The following is a 16,621-nucleotide window of genomic DNA, read 5'->3' on the forward strand; positions in this document are numbered from 1 at the left end:
CCATTATATCGGGTTCATGTGATTAGGCCAATAACCCAACAAATATTTTGATTTATCTCATGGGGATATTTTGATGATGGTACTCAACATGAGTCTTGATTGTGGAAGTTTGAAGGAAAAGTTAGACATGTATACATTGGAATCTGAAGTTGAAGAGATTATGAAGACGTTGGAAGTCAACAAGTCAACAAAGAAGTATATTTCTCAAGTTTCCTTGTCTCATTCGACCAACAAGATGCAACCTTCCATAATCCACCCACTTACACTTGAATTGAAAGTCTTACCTAGACATTTGAAGTATGCTTACCTATGTAAAAATGAGATTCTTCCAGCGATCATGTCCTCTTAATTGAAAGATTCAGAAGAAAAACAATTGGTTACGGTATTGAAAGATCACAAAGATTCCGCGGGGTGGACAATATCGGATATCAAGGGGATAAGCCCTAATATATGCACACACAAGATTCTAATGGAAGATGATTGCAAGCCTAGGAGAGATACTCAAACAATATTGAATCCTTTAATGATGGAAGTGATCAAGAATAAGATAATTAAAAGGTTCAAAACATGCAAATAGAAGACAAAGGCGTTTCATGACAAGCACATAAACCAAAAACACTTTGTTGCAGATCAAAAGGTTATTATTTATCATTCACACTTAAAGTTATTCCCGGGAAAATTGTGATCTCGATGGCATGGGCCTTTTATTGTTATAAAAGTGTTTGATCACGATGCGGTTGAAATCAAGAGTTTAGAAACGAATCAAATATTCAAAGTCAATGGACACCATTTGAAACCATTTTATAAAGGATTTAACATGGGAGAATTCGACAACGTAACATTGGAAACTCCGATTTATGAAGGTTGAAGGAAGTGGGACTATGTCTTGGCAAAGACGTTAAATAAATACATTGTGAATAAATAATCTCCACTTGAATTTTAGATATTTAAAGGCTAGAAGTTGGTTAAAAATAAGTATCTTGAGGTTTAGAAATAATCTTGGTGAAGTTTGGAAGAAAACTAGGGTTTATGAAGCGAAAAAGAAAGAAAAATATAAAAAATCAACAATTTACGCGGCCATGGTGCTCACCCACACAAATTTGCGCGACCCAGACATCTCCCGCACAAATTTGAGCTCAAATTGTTCCAAAACCAAGGTGCTTTCTGATGTTTGTGCGCGGCCAATGCCCCACCCGCACAGGTTTTGCGAGACTGAACCCCCGCCAGCACAGATCTGCAAGGGTATCCTCGTAAACTTGCATGGCCAGCTCCCCCACCCTCACAAACTTGCACGGCCAGCTCTCCCACCCTCGTAAATTTATGCAGACACGTCTCCCACCCTCATAATCGTCTGCGGCCAAGACCTGATGCTTCTATTTCTTGCGCAACCCGGTGAAGTCTGACCCGTGTCCCATTAGACCCAGCGACGCAATCCAAACCCGATAAAACCCAACTCGTCCTCGCAGGCCTCCACCACCATGATCCCAATATGATCCTTCCTTACTCTCATCCTAAGCATTGATGACAATGCTTAATTTTAAGCTTGGGGTGAGGTATTCTTATTTCTTTTATTTTGATTGCATGTAGGTTGTATATAGTTGCATTTAGAGTAATTCATTTAGGGCATTTATAAAAACTGCGTAAAAAAATTTCAGTAATATTGCATATTTTGTTTCTTTCTTTTCTAATTTTCATACCTTTTAGTTGTATTCTAGCTTATGTCTTCATGCAATTTTTGTTCTCTCTTGTCTTCTCATCCCTACAAGTACCATAGCGTCGAGTCATAAGTATTGAATCTTAGATTGGTCCCTGTCACACCCCAAAACCGGAACGGCAGAAACGTTCGGGGGTGGAGGACGTCATGTTTAGTATCATAAGTGATGCATCATAGTAATCAAAGTAATAAACAACCATTTCATTAGGAAGAAAGTGTTTACAAAGTATGTGGTTCACATAACATAGACTACAAGGTAAATAACAAAACAAGAAATGAAGCTATTATGCTCCATCTTCTGAATCCCAGAGCGCGTACCTGTCTACTGGTCTCCTGAGAATACAAGTTATTTTGAAAGAGTAGATCAGCATTTAAGCTGGTGAGTTCATAAGATTTTATTGATGTAAGTAAGTTGAAAATTCTTTTAGAAAAGTTCGCCTGTTCCTCCAGGAAATCCTATATTTCCTGCTTTGATGAAAGATAAGTAAAAATGACTCTACAATCCTTTCTATGAGTACTAAATGGAGACGAGTTATATAAAACCCAGAGTAAACAAACAATCGATTGTGTGTATCTGCCCTAAGCCCACAACCAAACAAGGAATAGGAAATGAGGCGGAAGGAACACATCCCATTGTTTGTTAGATCATCGTTGTATATAACCCTGGCGTATTCACTTGGTACTCACGGAGTTAACTGTAATAGTTCCTTTATATTTGATGAAAACATTCTTTAAGAAAACCTTTATTTCTTTTAGTAAAAATAGTAACCACAATAGTTCCTTCTATAATCACTTAGTTTATACAAGCTATATATAATCTAATATCGAACGGATAGTTAATTGTGTAAATCTGCCCTAAGCCCACAACCAAACAAGGAACAGGAAGTAAGCCGGAAAGCACACATCCAACTACCTATCGGGTATTAATTATATATAACCCTGATGTATAAACTAAGGTATTATAGAATTAACCACCTAAGGTCCTTTGAGTTATACTGGTTTAAATAAATGGATCAAACCCTTGTTTCCTTTAGTAAAAATACTAACCACAATAGTTCCTTCTATAATCACTTAGTTTATACAAGCTATATATAATCTAATATCGAACGGATAGTTAATTGTGTGAATCTGCCCTAAGCCCACAACCAAACAAGGAACAGGAAGTATGGCAGAAAGCACACATTCAATACCTATCGGGTATTAATTATATGTAACCCTGAAGGTATTATAGAATTAACCACCTAAGGTCCTTTAAGTTATACTGGTAAGTTTCTAGCTTTGTCTACCAAATGTTCTATTTGAAAAGTATGATTTGTACTAGAAAATGATGTATTGAATTAGTGTACTCTGACCTGACCCATACCTAGTACTCCTTATGATTACTTAGTGTATACGGAATATATATATATATATATATATATATATATATATATAGCTAAGATCGAATAGAATGTATGGTGGGTGAATCTGCTCTAAGCCAACAACCAAACAAGGAACAGGAAATGAAGCGGAAAGCACACATCCTACTACCTGTCGGATCCGCTTAATATATATCCCTGATGTATAAACTAAGGAATCATAAAGTTAGCATTATAGGCCCCTTTCTACTGAATGTTATAGACTTGAATGTTCTGTTTGTCGCTTGTATTGATGTAAGTATACAGTAGTCCTTTGAATTGACATACTGAAGTATTGAATACCTTAAAACGAGTTTGTTTTATTAAGGTCATAATGTGATGAGTAGTATCCATACTATACGCTCTCCCTGGAAAGATTTTCTGGTTACCAAACGCGACTTCAGCAACGGAATTGCTAAGCCGTGTAAATTAACATTAAAGTTATATGATCATGTATACCCAATTTATTATCACCTTTTGTTTAGAACAATGCGTTAGTGATCATTGGTATAATTAGATCCTGGTTTGTTTATAGTATCTTAGTATGTTCTTTCTGTTATAGTATCGTAGTATGTTCTTTCTGTTATCGTGTATTGTATCTTCCTCCCTGTTTCTCTTTATAGTATGTTCTCTCTGTTCTAGTGTCTAGTGTGAACTGAACCTCTAAACTATACATATTATAGTTTACTAGTATCTTTACTTTGACTGTTATTGTTTTGAAGAAAATACTCATTTTATCTACTAAGTTATGTTTGCACTTTAAAAACGGAGTTTTGTAAACTGTAAAGTAACATAACTCTAAAAGAGTTTTTGAAATGTTTTGATCACTTATAAATACATAAGCAATCCTTTAAAAGATGTTTATAACAAAACATTTACACAACTATCATTGTGTTCAACTTGTATTCCCCCCCCCCCTTAAAAGCATTTAAAACAGTTAAAAGATTGATTATAGGGGTATGAACTCACATTATGTGGGTGATTCAATCGAATGTGCGCGTAAGGATGAGAAGTTCCACGAATGAAGTCTCGAGACACAAACGAGTCCTAAATGACATATAAAGGCATATATTCGCATGAATATAGTGTTTAGAAGCAACTACATGCAAGGAAACAGCCTTAGAGACTATGAAACACTTGGACAAAGTGTTAGAATCACATGTGATTTATCAAAGGAGTGTGTACGGCCACAATAGGGAGTGTACGGCCATGGGTGTACGGCCATGGAGTGTACGGCCGTACACTCATGGTAAAAAGTGCACAAAAGTGGGTTTGAATGATAGGGAACCTTGTGGGACTATTCCTCGACAAGGATGTGAACTAGATTCTCACTTTGGAGGCCCTTTAGGGGTGTTTTGAGGGGTGTACGGCCACACATGGGTGTACGGCCGTACACTCCTTATGTTCCAGTTTGAATGTCGATTCTAGGGTGTTTAACATGAGATCCTAACATGTACTAAGCATAGGGAAAGGGTACTTACAATTTGGAGGCTCAAAAGGGTGTTTTTAGCCACCAAGAACAAGTGTGTGTTCTTGGTGTTCTTGGTGAAATATGAAGATCTTGAAGATCTATCCAAAAAGATGATTTCCATGGATGAAATCAAAGGGTGATACATTATTAAGAAGGATAACAACACAAGGATGGAAGAATCACGTACGTTTTTGAAGATCTAGGATGAAGACTCGATGATACTTGAGAGAGAATCGATTTTCTGGACTTGGGAATGTGAGAAATGACTATAATGGAAGGGATACTCTTCATATGGGGAAAGTGTACGGCTGAGATGGGTGTACGGCCGTACACTCCCTTTGATGGAGTGTATGGCTTGATTTCAACGCGAAGAACTTTAGCTGACACTTCCCTAAACCCAATGATTGAATGTACTAAGCTTAGAACCCTTAAACAGACTCTAAAAAATGCTAACAGATAGCAGGAACGGGTCTGACACTCGGTTGAATAGAATGGCTGGACTTTACAAGGAAAAAAATTTCGGGTTGTCACAGTCCCGGGTCTTGTTATGGAATTCCTTATATTGGACAAATGGGACACACTTTGAGCCTCACATACCAGTTTGAGGCTGCTTGAGTGGGGGTCAGATGCAAGTAGCTTGATTGGGTCTAGATACGGATGGAAGTGATTAGTTAAGACGACGTGTGCAAGAAAATATTAACCCTGTAAGGTATTTGAAGACATTAAAGATTCGCATCTTGGTTTTCGTGGGAATACCCCTTAGTACTCCCGAGTTTTTCCCGAGCCTTGCTTTGTTATATTCTCACCACCTTTTTAAGATAGTTCATCATTTTTCCAGGGTTCTAGAGTAGATAGTTAGATAGGTTATGTTTATCACACCTTACATTGAGGTGCTTGATGAACTTTGAGGTGGTTCCCCCAATTCACATTTTTTGGGACCAATTTTTTTGGTAACACCAATTTTTTGAGTCATTCCCCACCTTTTTAGTAGATCTTGACATATTGTCAATGATCATTAGGTGTTAACGTGAGCCTCAGTCTATTACTCCATTTTCACACTATTGGAGTCCTATGCTATATGGTGAAATTCCATAGACCTTCCAAGAAGAAAGTCAAGAAGAAAACATACACAAAAAATGAAGAAAAATGGAAAAACGAAGACAAAAAGAGACAATAAAAGAATATTCAAGAAAACGAACAAAAACAAAGAAGAAAAATGAAGAAAAAGAGAAACACAAAAAGAATATCCAATTTCAAGCATTCTCTCCTCAAAAAAATCAAAAAAGAAAAGAAAAAAGAAAAGAAAATAGGAGAGAAATAAGAAGACAGAAGATCGAGCAGCAACGAGACCGAAGAACAGATAACAGAGTTCAAGAACGAAGATTTACCTGGTGTAGATTTTTATTTTATTTATTTTATTTTTGGTTTTGGTGAGAAAAAGCAATGAATGTGAGACGGCAAACTGTAAAGGATAGTACAAAGGAGAAAACCCCGAATCTAAAAGTTCACCTGGAGGCTGTGTTGCAAACCCTAATTCGGTATGATACACTTAACATGACCAATGTAGGAACCATCGTGTATGAGGAGTCGCCTTTACTTCGGGCATTATGGTTTGCATTATTGTATAGTGCCCCCACTGAGTGTATCCCCTGTTTCCTTTCTTTTGTACAATATACTGGATGCCACTTTCAGACGGGGTCTATTCGCCCATCAAGTGGTTCGAGAATGTGGTTTTGGCTCTAAAATGGGGGACATTTGGAAGATACGAAGGGTCTATGCAAGACTGACTATGACCATGTTTACTGATGTTGATCAAGTTATGTGTTATCTTTCTTGTTCCTTTTTTTCTTAGCTCATCCCGATTTCATTTTAGTCATGTTCTTACTTGAGGACAAGTAAGGTTTAGCTTGGGGTGATTTGATAGTTTATTTTATTTCCTTTTAGTCACGTTCTTACTTGAGGACAAGTAAGGTTTAAGCTTGGGGTGATTTGATAGTTTATTTTATTTCCTTCTTTTTTATAGTTTATTTTTGAATTTTTAGCACTTTTTATTAGTATTGTATTGTATATTCTTTATTTTCTTTATTATGAATCGTGGCGTGTACTTTCTATTTTGCATGAGGTATTTTGTAGGGTTCAGGAGTCTCGATGCAGTTACGGTTTGGCTTGTAAATGGGTGTGGTGGGATTTTGAGGCATTATTGGGCTTTCTAGATCCATCAAAGAAGAATTGGGCTTAAAATGTTGAAGACTTGGATGAAGTGGGCTTATGACGATGGGTCATGGACTAAATATGATGGCCTAGGACTATCCATTTGAAGTGTGAAGATGATTGGCCAAATTTAAATAATGTGAGGTGTGGAGGGGACCAAGAGAATCTTGAGTAGTGGGGTGGAGTAGTGGAGAAAAAGAGCAATAGCATTCGAGCATCGTTCGCGAGAGTGGAGTCTCAGTCGCGCAAACTTGTGAGGGTAACCACACTTTGGGGCATTTTGGTCATTTGCTCATGATTTTCCTCAAGGGGTTAGGTTTGGCAGCCAGACTTCAATTTTCCACCATTGGAGCACCTTGGAGACGATTTTTGAGAGCTTGATCTACATTCTTCTCATCCTTCTAGTAATTGTTAGTTTCTTGATGCAAAAACACTTTTGTTATTGTTATCTTATTGCCATGAGTGGCTAATCTCTTTATTTTGGTTTACTTGGGCTAAAACCATTGGATATTTATCGGTTTTGAAGGATTCATGCTTGATTTTCATTTATCTTTTGTTTATGTTTTTAGTTCATAATTCTTAATCTTGTTTAATACTTTGATGATGAGCTTGGTATTTGAATGAGAAATTGTTGGTTTATTTCTTTGATTTAGCGTTGAATCATTGAATTTGCTAGACCAAGGGCTTTATGATGGTAGAATTCATCTCTAGCTTATGGATCATGACTCCTTTATGGATGTGTAAGCATTGACATCCTCCAGGCATTGGGGATTCCTTCATTCTTAAGTCTAATCAACTTTCTTGGGTTCAATTGCTTCAATTGAATCCTTGATTTTGATTAAGAAGGTGTATTGTGGGCTTCCCCAAACTCCATACTGCCTTTGAGGAATCTTAACATATCATGCTTCAAGATTGTTATAACCAATTTGGCATGAATGATAAGCTTCATATTGAATCCTAATGATAAACACACAAATGTTCATTGGGTTGAAATTGCCTTGGTTGGCCAATTCTCTCCAATATTTAAGCATCTCACCATCTTGCTTAATTGCATGTATTCTAGTTCTTCAAGTCTTTTAGTTTTCAAGAAATCAACCATCCCCCTTAGTTTAATTGTAGTTAGTTAGTTTCACTATACTAGTTCTATTGGATTTCATTGATTATTGGATACAACCATTTCCTCGAGGATCGATACCCCTTTTAACCATTATATTACATTTTATTTGCAAAGAAATGGTGTAATTTGCTCGGTGGGCTTGACATCCCACCAGTAGTGGTGGTAGAGGTAACGGTTGCATTGGTTGGGATTGTAACGGGTGAAAAAGGAACATGAGGTGCTGAATAATCATTTATAATTAGAACTCTCTCACTACGTCAGTACGTCGGAGCACTAGAGCTGCAAATAATCATATATATATATATATATATATATATATATATATATATATATATATATATATATATAATGTAACATAATAGCCACTAATTTTTTTACACACCACTCTCATCTTTTTTATCTTTTTATACAAATTTATAAGAAAATTTTTCATGGATCTGTTTGGCTCGTCCTTCGATGATGATGATATATTCATTACTGTGATGTATAAGTATTACACTAATGAATTACTAGAAGAAAATGAAGTCCCTCTACCAACAAGAAGCGGGAGGCTAAATAGAAACCGCGAGAAAGCACACAGACGTTTATATTGTGATAATTTTGCGGATAATTGTGCATATATGTCAAAAGACTCCAAACAAAGGTTTGATTTGAGTTGGAATGTGTTTGTATAGATAACCAAGGATTTGAAAACCAGGTATTGTTTCTTTCATATTTATACAAATTAATTATATCTTTATACAGTATCATATGTATATATATTAAATATATCTTTAGGTATCGTTTTTCCAATTGTAATATTATGTTAGAGGTATGCGGGGATTCACATGGTGGCGGAAATATGTTGCAACAATTTGGTTGATGGCTTACATGGAGTCACACGATTACGTTTACGGTTATCTGAGAATGTCTGAAAGAACTGCAAGAGAAAATTTGTATAGATTGTCAGTAGGTGTTTGATGTCTGTGAAACGAACTAAGTTTTATCCTACTTTTTAATTATGAATTAGACACACAAAGGCAGTGGACCTATCAATTGTGGTGTAGTCAAATAAGTAGGGTATCGAACTCAGGGAACGGAAATTAAACTAATTACAAATATTATCTAAGAACAAGTAATAGAAAGTAGGGTTTTCTCTAGTTTTACAAGACTAGGAACTTAAATATTTTGTTAAGACTTAAACTAAATAACTAAAGCTAAAGCAACAAAAATCACTAAATTCAATAATTAAGGAGACTTTTGTTTAGGTTCAAATCATTTGTTCATATGGTTGATTTTATGGTAAATGGTTTGGATTACGTTTAATTGGCTACCGATTAAGATGATTAGGTTCACGTTCGCTATTGCTAATCCTTAGAAAACAGATTAATTCAAACAATGGCCAGTTGTCTTGATTAATGAATTTCCAAGTTTATTAATTCGGGTTAAGTAAGACTTGTAGTGGTTATTTAAATTGGTCGTTCAATTAACTTCTTGATGATGGTTCATCATGCAAGCTCACACATTAACTTACCTATTTTCTAGTTAACCCTAGTTTCATGTTCGTTATTCCTAGGCATATAACTAAGTTTTCACATAAATCATATGAGATTAGTAACTAAGAGATATTCATACAACTTAATTACTGATTTATTAACAGAAACATAGTTGTTATTAACACATGAGGTTCTTTAACAAGCTTAACAAAACATAATCACCAAATTAAATTAATCCTAATAATAAAATCAATCCATATTCACAAAATCATCTACCCTAAATAAAAGATAAAGGTCTTAGTTCATAATTGCAGTAAAAACAAACTCAAAAACGAATTCAATTAGTTCAAACATGACTCAATCAAAAGATTAACTAAGAATGAACTAGAAATTGCCTTAATCCTCCTTAAAATCAAACGTAGGGTTAATTCTTCACTTCCCATAGCTTCCACCGTGTCTTCAATCGCAGCTTAGCCTCATAGGGTTCTTCCCCAGTATTTGGTCTCGGTCTTAAAGTCCCTATTTATAGTTTTCTGGAAACATAGTTGACTCGTCGAGTTAAGGTACCGACTCGTCGAGTCCCTCATTAAAAATATGTGTACGGCAAGGACTTTTATAGCTTCGCGAACCTTCGATCCGACTCACCAAGTCCTTCTTGTTTTCGACATTTTTCTTCTTTTTTTTCAACTCTCGAACTTCCGATTGCATCTCCTGCTTCCTTTTGCTCCTGAGCACATCTTTTGGACTGAAAATATAATTTAAACACAATTAAGTACCTTTTGTCCATAAATTGCAAATAATTAGCCAATAAATAATAAAAATCTATACTAAACATATCAAAATACCCCACACTTGACTTTTGTTTGCCCCCACGCAAAACTGAATTTTAACATACTAATACCACATAAAACAATCCCAATCAAACCCAGCCATTATGTCAAGACCGCAACGCATCCATTTGTGTCTAAAGTTTTTCCTAAGGACCCCCCTCAATTCTAAATACTAACAATCCTCATAAACACTCGCCCACTTCTTTTGAACAATGCTCATTTTATGCATCCTTCCGAATCCATCCGCAGAAAACCTCCTAACCTCAAGGTATTTTTGGTTGAGCAACCCAAGCATACATAATCTAGACAATTACAACTTTTTGATACCACTATAAAGCTTATTTGGAATTCTTCACTTCTTTGATAATTTGTCTTTTTAATTTCTTGAATTCACCACCATCTTTGATTTGATTTTTGGTATCTTCAACTTTTGAACTTTCGGAATTTTGATCTTTTGATCTTCACTTTGATTGCTCCAAAATTCTTACAACTTTTCTTGTAATTCCCTTTCTTTTTTTTAACATGTATCTCACTTTTTTTTAACACTCAAATCCTACATGCTTAAGCAGAGGCGCTCAACTTCAACCTTTATTGATTAAAGATAAAAAATTTCCTAGATACATTTCTGGTACAAGATGCTAAACATACTGCATCCCTCAAACTAAGCGAGGTTGTGTTTTTGTCCCATGATTTCACTAGAATAAAGGAGGCCACAAATGCACTAGAACGTATATTGGCTCAACTAAAAATTTGGGTCTTCATGTAATCATCAAACATAACACTAGCATGCAATCCTAATTGTTTTTACCAAAATTTTCTAAATTAATCCTAGTAATTTTTAAATGCAAAAATTTCAAAATTATACCTAAATTAGGATTCTAATGTAACTAATATAATCAACCCCCTACCCCACACTTAATTTATGCAATATCCCCATTGCATATTATGCATAATAAAGAAAACAACAAAGTAAAGAGGGAATTGGAACAAAATCCCCTGGGATAGTAGTCGCGAGGTTGAAATTTCTTCATGCAAAGCTCCATCTTTAATTGACTTTAGACATGCGAACAACTCATCCATGCCTTGGGTGCCAAATCTCGTGTGGTTAAGCTCTAAAAATGCAGGAAAGACTCTCGTAAATCTCCAGGAATTAATCTTCAAGAATGCAGCCAATTTCCGTATAAAATATTATCAAATTGTCAGCTCTAGAGGTGGAATGAAAAGCAACTCGTCGATTTAGTAAGGTGACTAGTCGAGTTGTGTCGCAAAAATGGCAGAATTCATGAAATTGCCCTATGACTCGTCGAGTTCAGGATGTGCACTCGACGAGTTCCACATTGTGTGATAAAAATGTATATTATGCTTCAAATCCGGTTTGGTATGCTGAAGTAGCATCAAAAAGACACTCATGCTCTTCTCTTCTTCAGTATTCACACACTCTTTAACCCTCTCTAGAACCGGACTCGATACTTGGACTAAAAACTTCACTCTCTCTCGCCTAGACTTGACTCTTTCCATTTTTCTTTCACTCTCTAGACCCCTTGCATGCATACCCTTACTCAAATTCTGAGAAGAACCAACAGCAAACATAGAATAAAACAAACCAAATCCTACTTAGAAGTTCAAACAAAACAAATAAAAACAAGCAAACAATTAAAAATTGTTTTAACACAACCAAATAAAAAGGATAGAACTTCAATCTTCATCTTCTTCCTCTTCATTATCTTCTCTTGCTCCACTCCCACCAGCTTCACTCCTTCGTGCATTTATCTATTCATCCCAAGTAGGCACATAAGGAAATTGTCCACCATCTACATGTTGGATGTTCAAGTGATTAAACATTTGGATAAATGACCGGTTGGTGAAATTTAAGCTCCTTCCCAAATCATCTTGGTATCTCCTTCCCTCCACATTAAACCATTCCTTGGGCTTCACATCTTCAACCGGAATCACCGGTGGGTCTTCACGTGCTCGGTCATGTCTCGGCCTTACCCTCCTTCCCGGCTCCTCCGGTCCTATCACTGCATCATCATGAGGAATGGTATAGTGGCCCCCTCCATAATCTTCAATAATTCTTGCCCTTCTAAAAAGAATAACATTAAAAGGAGGGGTCGGGACCATTGTCATCAAGTTCCATGCTCCTCTCTCCATTAACCCATATGATTTTGCTAGGCGGGTCACAAACATCCCGCCATTGATCTTTGAAGTTTTTCGATCCTTGACAGCCCCTTCAGCTAAATAAGATGCTCTGCAGTACGGAAGATTGCAGAAAGTTTTTGGAGTAATAATACTCCATAAATAGAAAACATCAAGGTTAGGAACCTTGTCGTCATCTTTTCGCATGTTGATTGTATTAGCAATGAGGCGGTGAATCAATCGATGGGTCGGTGATCTAATACTCCCCTCTTGAATGGACTTAGGGATATAAACCTTGTTGGCAACAGTGTTCCACCAAGTGGAACCCACAGCACCCTCCGGGAAATCCTTGTGACAATGCTCCAGAAAGGTGCCAAAACCTTCAGCGCTAACCAATTGTTGATCATATATACCCAATCTGCAAGCAAGTTCCACCATACTACATTGGCAGAATTCACCACCAAGGCAAAAGGTAATGATTCCCGGGTTGTAATAATTGTTTCCTTCGCGAAAGTTGATGGTTGAGAAAAACCCCCAACACAACTCCTTGAACGTCGGTTCTTGCAAACGGAATAGCCGGCTCCATCCATCACAAGTGATGGATACCCCTTCATGCATAAATGATTTGACAAGAAATGGGGCCAACTCCTCCTCATATCGGACTCTCCCCATCCATTCCCAATTTATTGCATTTGGTACATAAATTTCTTTCTTTTTAACTTCAACCAACTTCTTCTTGCATCGTTTCATCGTGCATTCCGAATCAATTCTTGGAAAGTTTAACCAAGGATGATCCCCTCGGTTACCCCTAGAGCTCTGTCCACCTCTTGAAAACATTTTCTGCAAAATGATAGAATCCATTCAAACACAGAAAACACAAAACATTAAAAACAAAAATGAGGACTGCCTTCAGGGACCGACTCGGCGAGTCCACGAACAGACTCGGCGAGTCATATGAACTGCTTGAGTCGCATGTCTGATTTCTACCAACTCATCCAACAAAACTCAAAATTGTTTCCAGGGGTTTGTCTAGGAATGTATATTAAGTATTGATTCACAATAAATTTCACCTATAACATTCTGTTTAGACAAAATTTTGAAACCTTAGAAACCTAATCAAGTCAAAACCGAGTTTGCAACAAAATGGGACCATTATTCTGCCAAAGATTAGAACTTTAATACGATTAGAGGTAAAAGATGTTACCTTGTTGAAGAATATTGAAGAAATTGAAGAAAATTAAGATGGTTGCTTGAGAGACTTTTGGCACGTCGAGCGGCGTGTGTCAGCCGTGTAGAATGAAAATGTTTTCCAATTAGGGTAAAAACCCTAATTTTACAGAATTGAAAAATAATTTTTTTTTCAGTAAAAATAGGCGACCCGTCGAGTCATTGTGGTGACTTGGCGAGTCGAGTCTTTTTTTAAAAACTTTTCTCTTTTTTTTTTAAAAAAAAAACACACCCCAGACTTAGGCCTTTCTTGTCCCCAAGCAATCATTTATAGATGAAATGAAGATTGAGAATACTAAGAAAACCACACAAAACAAAAACGAAAAAAAAAAGCAAACTTTATTTACGGGTTGCCTCCCGCTGAGCGCTTCTTTTTGAGGAGTCGTTAGCTGGACTCCTTTCCGCTCTACGTTTCAGCGGCTTCCTCCAATAGGTTCTCCTTCTTTACTTTTTGCACTTTATACTTGCTTTTGTAAATATGGATTTTTTTCTTATATGCCCTCTTCAATTCTTCAATTCTCTTTCTTGCAGCAATTTCTTCAGCTTTACACTTTATCCCTTTGCTATGCCTCTTCTTTTTCACTTCTTCCTTTTCACGCCCCATCGTTTCCCTTTCATCTTTATCTTTGTCGATTGCCTTTTCGGTCATTAACTCATCATCCCTTGAAGTCACAAATTCTTCCTCACTTTCATCACATATTAAAGAATCCGGTGTTTTGAAAGTGAAAACTTCAAACGTAGTAGAGACAAAGGCACGAGGCTTGGTTCTTTTGCTTTTGGTTGACATCGCTATATGTAATTCAATGAAAGAGTTATGGTTATCATTCTTCCAAGTTTTAGTATCCCCTTTACCTTCTAAACTTTCTTTATCCTCTTCTTGGGCAGCATCATCATTTAGCACAATTGTTTCAAGACAAGCCAAATGTGCATTCTCAAAGTTGACGAAATCTTCAACAACTTTGCTTTCCTCAAGAAGATTCTCCATTTAATCAGGCAAAACGTGCACATCTGGTTCATAAAAGGTACTAATGGTTTGCAGACTAAAATCTTCAACAAATCGGGATTTTTCGTATGTACTCGTCGAGTCAGAAGGTACGACTCGGCGAGTCAGCGAGCTTCCAATACTTTTAAGGCTTTCTTGATAATCAGCTTCCTTGATCAGCCTTTCTATCTCCTCCAGATCTCCCTTGGCATCAGAATTTTCTTCCAAAGATAATAAGAATTGACTTGGATTGATTTCATGCAAGCACGCAACCTCTTTTTCTAATAATTCATCCTCCAAATCTATTGAGGAAACGTTATCTTCTCTTGACTCTATGTGCTTATCCTTTTCCTCAGCTTTAAAAATCACCAAATCATCCCCTACCCTTAATGTTAGCGTAGATTCACGCATATCTACCAAGGCATAAGCGGTATTCAAGAACGGTCGCCCAAGAATGATTGGTACTTTAAGGTCCTCCTCCATGTCTAATATTATGAAGTCAACAGGAAATACTAATTATCAACTTTGATAAGAAGATCTTTACACACTCCCATTGGATGTATTATCGTTTTGTCGGCCAAATAGATTTTCATATGAATAGGCTTTGGGACCGGAAGGTTTAACTTTTGGAAGAAGGAATATGGCATGATATTAATACTTTCCCCTGAATCAGTCAATGCTCGTGTGGTCATTATGTTCCTAAATTGACAAGGTACGATGATGCTTCCCGGATCGCCCCTTTTTCTGGCAGTTCATTCAACACTATTTCAGTAACTTCTTCCATATTTTTTCTAGTTGTAAAGAGGTTTTTAAGCAAACTTGCATATTTTGGTGTTTGAACTATCGTTTCAACAAACGGAATATTTACTTGGAGTGCCCTTATGTGCTCCATAAACCTCCTATATTCTTGAATCTGCTCATTAGGTATGGCTCGGCTCGGAAATGGAAAAGAGGCCCGGTAAGGTTTCAAAAGAAAGTTGTTTGTGTCATCAGGTCTTGGACTCGTCGAGTCCTTATTGGCGACTCGACGAGTCGAGTCGGGTTTACTCGATTCCCAGCTATTTACCTCTTCTTTTTGCACCTTGTTGGGATTCTTCTGGACAAGGGTCGGAGTAGTGAAAATTGTTTCAGAATCTGTTGTTATTGCCTTCACATGCGCCATTCTGGGATTTTGTTTGGTATTGCTAGGAAGTTCACCGGGTGTTCTTTGGTTGATTTGTTGTGCAAGCTAGCCTAGCTGTTTTTCAATGTTATGAATGGATGCTTGCTGATTCCTAAGTATATTTTGTTGATCCATCATCATAGCTTGGTGCTCTCTAAGCATATTTCATTGCTCCTTCATTTCAGTGTCGGTATCATTGTGCATCTTCTCGGACGCAGCCACAAATCTTGTAAACATATATTCCAAATCAGATTTCGTCTCTAGCACCTGTTCCTCCTTTTGATAAAAGCCTCTATCTTTTTGCTTGTACTTTTCCTCCTTCGCCTTTTTGTACTCATCGTATGGTAGCCATTCTTTCTTGGGTTTCCGCCAATTCTCATCAAACCTGTCACCACTTGAATAGCACACTTGCACTTTCCGGTTCCCGTTCTCGTCAAGATCACAATCTTTAGTGAGGTGAGGCCCTCTACAGTTTTCACAACCCACCCTAATGGCATGGATGGATTGGTCCATCTTAGTCATTCGTCGATCCAAACTATCCAACTTAGCCATCATTGCTGCCATATTATTAGTAACTGAGTTCACCACGCCCCTACTTAGTTCATTCCTTGGATTATGATATTCTCTAGAGTGTTTAGAGAATTCTTCAATTAGCTCTTTTATCATCGGGGGTGCCTTCTTCGTGAGAGGTCCTTGCGAATCAAGGAGCTGCCTAGTTGTTACATTTACTCCATCATAGAAGATAGAGACTTCTTGTTGACTATTCAAATCATGATGTGAGCCCTTTATATCTCTCCCATGCCTCATAAAGTGACTCTCCAGCTTGTTGTTCAAAATTGGCTATGTCTTTCTTCAACTTGGCTATCTTTGAGGGAGGGCAAAATTGGTCTATAAATTCT

The sequence above is a fragment of the Lactuca virosa genome, chromosome 4 (assembly GCF_052849685.1).
Source record: "Lactuca virosa cultivar CGN04683 chromosome 4, Lactuca_virosa_CGN04683_v6, whole genome shotgun sequence".
NCBI lineage: Eukaryota > Viridiplantae > Streptophyta > Magnoliopsida > Asterales > Asteraceae > Lactuca > Lactuca virosa.